We start from the raw sequence: 7500 nt of genomic DNA on the forward strand, positions 1-7500 counted from the left end.
AAGTGTGAATGAAAACTTCTGTAAATTTCTTTGCCTGCAGCGCAATGTTTCCTTTATGGGTTCAATCTTGTCTTTATCTTGCGTCTAATTGCTCGACAATTTCCGTAAGTAGTTCGTTACGGAAATTGCCGACAACTGAAGGAAAGGCATTTTATCTTTTTCGGACACCTCGCATCTGAACGTTTAACCATCTTACTTATGAGTTCAGCCTCCGGATATGTTTTTATGAAATCCTTTCTCTTTCAAATTTCGGCGGGTTTACCCTAACCCCAAATCCATATTCCTTTTCATTTATTTCTTACTCTTTCCGATGTTTTAGTTATGGAAGATTACGATTTTGCCAAAAAAAAAAAAACAAAAAGAAATTTTCCAAAATAAAAATTTCTTTCCCACCCAAAAGTTTTTTTTATTTTACAATTTTTGAAAGAGGGGTTTTGTTTAAACTACGTCTACAGACACGGAGATAGAATCCGGAAGATTTATTCTTTTAGTTTCAAACTTCCAGAAAAAAGACCCTAAGTTGCTTCTCATATAATTTCCTTCTTTCCAAAAGTAGAAAACTCCTTTTGTTAGACGGATTGGATGTGTTGCTTTGCGCCTGCGTAGAAGTAAAGTACGAACGTAGAAGAAATGTGGAAGCAAAATATGAATCCCTCACTGGAAATGTGGATATGGAAGAAATAAAAGCTGAAAATATTGTTTCTTCGCCCTAAATACACCTTTTTTAAAAATTCATTCGATTAATTTCGGCAAAGATCTCCAAATCCCTCCCAGGAGAATTCGACTTAAGAAAACTACGAAGATTTCATACAAACACAAACACACACGCCACACGCACACACTCATACATACACACACAGGCATACACACTCACGCACACACACAAACACACACACCACATGCACACACTCATATATACACACAAATACACACACCACACGCACACACTTATACATACACACACAGGCATACACACTCACACACCCACACAAACACACACACCACACGCACACACTCACACATACACACACACACACACAGACATTCATTCACAACACCCTTATATACGAGAGCAGTTTAACATACACTTGACCGTCATTTTACATTGAAATTGATTTGTCCTTGGAATCCGAAACTGCGTTGCGATTACAAAGCTGAAGTGGTCCCAAACACATCCTGTAATGTCATAGACCCAATGGATGATGTCAGTTCGAAGTGTTTCCTCAGTGTTTTCCAGGGGATCGATTTACAGGAGAACACTCAGACGATAGGGGACATGCAACAAGTTCCGGACAGAATGGTAGAGCAAATTGTGGCTTTCATAATGAAACGTGTGTGTTCTGGGGCCCATTATATTTACAGAGAAGTGCACCAGTTACTATATAATCTCCAAAGGCATCGCTTTATTCAGGCCACTTGAAGTACTTTGATGGGTTAATACAATGAATTAAAATTAAAATAATTTAAGAGAGAATTTATTTCGATATAGAATTTCAGTTTTTGCTTTCGTAGGAAATCTGTTTTTGTTTTATTTCGCAAATACTCGCGCGTACACTCACACTTAGCCGGAAGACAGACAGACAGACAGACATACACACGAACATACATGTATGTGTGTATGTATGTGTGTGTGTATGTATGTATGCATGTATGTATGTATGTATGTATGTATGTATGTATGTATGTATGTATGTATGTATGTATGTATGTATGTATGTATGTTTGTATGCATGTATGTATGTATGTATGTTTGTATGTATGTATGTATGTATGTTTGTATGTATGTATGTATGTATGTATGTCTGTATGTATGGAAGAAAAAACTATTTCCACAGGTAACACCAACAGCATAAATTGATAAATAGATAAATGTAATATTTTCAGCTAAATAATTGCTAATATGATTACAAATTGATATTGGTTTAATAAATATCCTCTAATTTTGCAAGATGCCTAACTAAACCCATTTCCTAGCATGAATTTTATTAAGAACACCTGTGCCTTTATTAAGAACACCTCTGCATTTATTAAGAACACCTGTGTCTTTATTAAGAACACCTGTGTCTTTATTAAGAACAGATGTGCCTTTATTAAGAACAAACGTGCCTTTATTAAGAACACCTGTGTCCTTATTAAGAACACCTGTGCCTTTATTAAGAACACCTGTGTCTTTATTAAGAACAAATGTGCCTTTATTAAGAACAAATGTGCCTTTATTAAGAACACCTGTGTCCTTATTAAGAACACCTGTGTCTTTATTAAGAACACCTGTGTCCTTATTAAGAACACCTGTGTCTTTATTAAGAACAAATGTGCCTTTATTAAGAACACCTGTGTCCTTATTAAGAACACCTGTGTCTTTATTAAGAACATCTGCATCTTTATTAAGAACACCCGTGTCCTTATTAAGAACACCTGTGCCTTTATTAAGAACATCTGTGTCTTTATTAAGAACAAATGTGCCTTTATTAAGAACAAATGTGCCTTTATTAAGAACACCTGTGTCCTTATTAAGAACACCTGTGTCTTTATTAAGAACACCTGTGCCTTTATTAAGAACACCTGTGCCTTTATTAAGAACACCTGTGCCTTTATTAAGAACACTTGTGCCTTTATTAAGAACACCTGTGTCTTTATTAAGAACACCTGTGTCCTTATTAAGAACACCTGTGTCTTTATTAAGAACACCTGTGCCTTTATTAAGAACACCTGTGCCTTTATTAAGAACACCTGTGCCTTTATTAAGAACACCTGTGCCTTTATTAAGAACACTTGTGCCTTTATTAATAACACCTGTGTCTTTATTAAGAACACCTGTGTCCTTATTAAGAACACCTGTGTCTTTATTAAGAACACCTGTGCCTTTATTAAGAACACCTGTGCCTTTATTAAGAACACCTGTGCCTTTATTAAGAACACTTGTGCCTTTATTAAGAACAACTGTGCCTTTATTAAGAACACCAGTTATATTCTAAATTTCGAAATAATTCTTCACTCTGAAACTTGAACTAACAATTAAACAAGTCCAGAAGTTAGGTTAAATATATATACAATGCAGAAGTACCATGAATTCCCTTTCTATAAACTGGGAAACAGTTCTGTGAATGCTTCACCGGCCAACGCCGGGTATTAAGTCTAGTATGCAACTAAATGCGTACAATATTAATATGGATACTTTCGTAAAACGCTGGATTCGTAAAACATTGTCTGCGAAAGAGAAATTGATTTATTTTTCTTTTCTCACAGCATTGTATTATGTCAGCAGCATTCCGTAAAGTTCTTTTTTTTTTCAGTTCTCCTGCTATTTTTTACTCTCCTGGAAAATCTCTCAATGATATTTTAGTTAGTTAGTTAATTTTTTGGCTCAAAAAGCAAAAAAGCAAGGCCATGTAGGGGGACATGAAGTTATGTACAGGGTGGTGTTTATGCAAAGAGTTCAGGCCATTTCTGGTCAAGGGAGGCTTTGAACCGAGCGGTCGTCGGCATCTTCACTATCTCGTCCGGCAGCTTATTCCACGGATCCGCAACCCGGACGGAGAAAGCCCCCTCTCCTTCGATTCAGATGAAATTGTCGCAGATAGAGCTGTTTGTCTGTTATTAACACAAAGTCCCTGAAATGATGACGAAATAATAAAATGTATCAGCTTTTATGTTAGTTTTTATGGTCTTAAAATATTTCAAGCTTGAAGAAAGGCTTCTCATGTATTTCCGTTCGACTGCAACGCCATCTTTCGATGACGTTTTCAATCTTGTGATTTCCGTATCGTTTTCTTGCAGCTGATTGTTCGGCAATTTCCGTAAGTAATTTCTATTCATTTTCCATCATTTCATGTCCTGTTCAATTCGAGTTTGCTTTGATGTCAGTGAGGGAGGCAAAATGAGATATTAAGTCTAGCAATCACTACACGTATATACTCACACACACACACGATCAAACACATGTACACACACACACACACACACACACACACACACACACACGTGCACTTGTATCACACACTCGTTACGTGTATATAAATATAATTGGTGAGTGGCTAACCAACCACATGGTTCTGGGTTCAGTCCCACTTCGTGGCATCATGGGCAAGTGTCTTCTGCTATAACCCCGGGCCGACCAATGCCTTGTGAGTGGATTTGGTAGACGGAAACTCAAAGAAGCCTGTCGTATATATATATATGTATATATATAATATATATATATATATATATATATATATTATATATATATATATATATATAATATATATATATATATATATTATATAATATATATATATTTATTATATAATAAAGTAATTTACTCTGCTATGTATTGAGTACCTTATTTACTGTGGTTAACCCCGACTCAACCCGGGACCTACATATCCTAGCACACCCCAGTGCCCTTATAACCATCACCAAAGCTTCTATATAATAAATTAATTTACTCTGCTATGTATTGAGTACCTTATTTACTGTGGTTAACCCCGACTCAACCCGGGACCTACATATATATATATATATATATATATATATAATATATATGCGTGTCTGTGTTTGTGTCTGTGTTTGTCCCCCTAGCATTGCTTGACAAACGATGCTGGTGTGTTTACGTCCCCGTAACTTAGCGGTTCGGCGAAAGAGACCGATAGAATAAGTACTAGGCTTACAAAGAATAAGTCGTGGTGTCGATTTGCTCGACTAGAGGCGGGTGCTCCAGCATGGCCGCAGTCAAACGCCCGTCAAAATTTCGGATCAACCATTGCCTTTTATCCCTTAAGAATCAATGAAGTGGGTACCAGTTGCGTACTAGGGTCGATGTAATCAATTAGTCCTGCCCGTCAAAATTTCAGCCCTTGTGCTTTTAGTGGAAAAGGTTATTTCGTATGTGTGTTGCTCGCTTGCATTTCATCTGTTTGCAGTAAAAGCTGTTTTTTTTTTTGGCGACTTATAGGAAACGGAAACTAGGTTCAAATTCAACCGAGACTCACTTAGCCTTCATCCTACCTTGGTCAATGAAATGAGTACCAGTCATACACTAGGGGTCAACGTAATCGACTGCCCAACCCGCAAAATTCAAGCGTTTTGCCTTTAGTGGGAGGATTATTAGGCGCACGTGTGTGTGTGTTGCTTCACATAATTTCATCCTTCTTTGTATCCAGGGTTCAAACTCCACGAAGTCAACTTGCCCTTTTATCCTTTTCGGGATCGATGAAATAAGTATTAGTGTAAGGCACTGAGCAAGGATTGTAGACGAACTGTAGGCAGGGTGTTCACTGCGGTTAGCAAGTGAGCTGGTCGGCAGGAAAAGGGAGAGTTGTGGATAGGCGGTATAGGAGACTGGGATGTTGGATGGTCGGTCGTGCTTGTCCTGACAGTGTGTAGCTGAACGAAGCAAAACTAATTAAGACACCGCCACCGTCTTATTACTGATTGTTACGCACTGGGGTCAATATAATCGGTGGAATTTGAACGTTCTGAGTTCAAATTCCACCGAGGTCGACTTTGCCTTTCATCCTTTCGGGGTCGATAAATTAAGTACCAGTTACACACTGGGGTCGATATAATCGACTTAATCCCTTTGTCTGTCCTTGTTTGTCCCCTCTGTGTTTAGCCCCTTGTGGGTAGTAAAAGAAATATATACCAGTGGAGCACTGGGGTTCTGTGGAATCGACCATCCCCCTAACCCCAAAATTGCAGGCCTTGTGCCTATTGTAGAAAGGGTTATTATGCGTGTGCATTTGTGGCTTAGTTGAATTGCATCAGTCTTTCCGTTCTGGGTTCAAATTCCACCAGTGGAGTGGAGCACCGCGGTCGTTGTAATCGACTGTTCACCCAACAAAACTTCTTCTTGTGAGCTTGTGGTAGGAAAGATTATTATATGTGGGGGGGGGGGTTACGTGGCATCATTTCCTCTTTGCGTTCTGGGTTCAAGTTCCCTCGTGGTTGTCTTTGCCTCGCGTCTTTTTGGGGTCAAATAAATCAGTACCAGTACAAGCACACGACATACAACCATTGACCCCTTAATGTAAACCCAGACTTGCAAGATGTATGAATGTATTTAGATGAATATGAGAGGTAATATGTGTGCATGTGTGTGTGTGCGTGTGTGTATGTGTGTATGTGTGTGTATGTGTGTGTGTGTGTATGTGTGTGTGTCGTGTGTGAGTCTGTGTGTGTGTGTCGTGTGTGTGTGTGAGTCTGTGTGTGTCGTGTGTGTGTGTTTGAGTCTGTGTGTTTTTGCGAGTTTGTGTGTGTGTGTGTGTCATGTGTCTGTGTGTGTGTGAGTGTGTGTATGTGTGTGTGTGTGTGTGTCGTGTGTGTGAGTCTGTGAGTCTGTGTGTCGTGTGTGTGTGTGTGTGTGTGAGTCTCTGTGTGTGCGTGTGTGTTTGAGTCTGTGTGTGTTTGCGAGTTTGTGTGTGTGTGTGTGTGTCGTGTGTCTGTGTGTGTGTGTGAGTGTGTGTATGTATGTGTGTGTGTGTGTGTATAAATAGTTAAAACAGAACGCGCTCACACGCAAGCACAATGTTGCACGCACAGAGAAACACGAAAATGCTTTACTTCCACACACATCAACTCACACACACACACACACACACACGACACACACACACACGCACACACACACACACGCACAGCTAAACAAATTACATTTCTTATACGCGTTCATACATGCATTGTATATGTGTGTGTGGGTAAGTGTGTGTGTGTGTGCGCGTGTGTGTGTGTGTGTGGTGTGTGTGTGTGTGGTGTGTGTGTGTGTGTTGGCGCGTGCGTGTGAGTATGCGAGTTCCTTCTACACTCGCTCCTAGCCTCAGTGTCTCATTTTGTCCACCTCACCGACTTCAAAAGGAAATGTCGACTTCAACAGGACATGAAATGATGGTAAATTATTTAAAAATTATTTACGGAAATTGCCGAACAATCAGCTGCAAGAAAATGACAGGAAAATGACAGGAAAATGACAAGAAATTGACAGGAAAATTGACAGGAATTTGACAGGAATTTGACAAGAAAATGACTGGAAAATGACAAGAAAATGACAAGAAAATGACAGGAATTTGACAGGAAATTGACAGGAAAATGACAGGAAAATGACAGGAAATTGACAGGAAAATGACAAGAAAATGACAGGAAAATGACAGGAAATTGACGAGAAAATGACAGGAAATTGACAGGAAAATGACAGGAAATTGACAGGAAAATGACAGGATTGAAAACATCATGGAAATATTGCGTTCCAGGCAAACAAAATTACAGACGAAACATTCATTTACACTTAATATGTTTTAAATTAATTAACAAACAACGTACAAGCTGATAGATTTTATTATGTTGTTGGCAATTCAGAGACAATATGTTAATAAAAGACAAATTTTAAGGAGAGATTAACCACCAGAGTAAAAAAAAAATATCAGAATTATTGGAAGAAAGAAACGTTACGCAATTGTACTGAGATATAATGCAATAAGAAAAGAAAGAAAATAATTTCTGTTTGGCGGATAACTTTTTAGGAATCCA

Source organism: Octopus sinensis, unplaced genomic scaffold (assembly GCF_006345805.1).
Source record: "Octopus sinensis unplaced genomic scaffold, ASM634580v1 Contig07151, whole genome shotgun sequence".
In the NCBI taxonomy this organism is placed as follows: domain Eukaryota; kingdom Metazoa; phylum Mollusca; class Cephalopoda; order Octopoda; family Octopodidae; genus Octopus; species Octopus sinensis.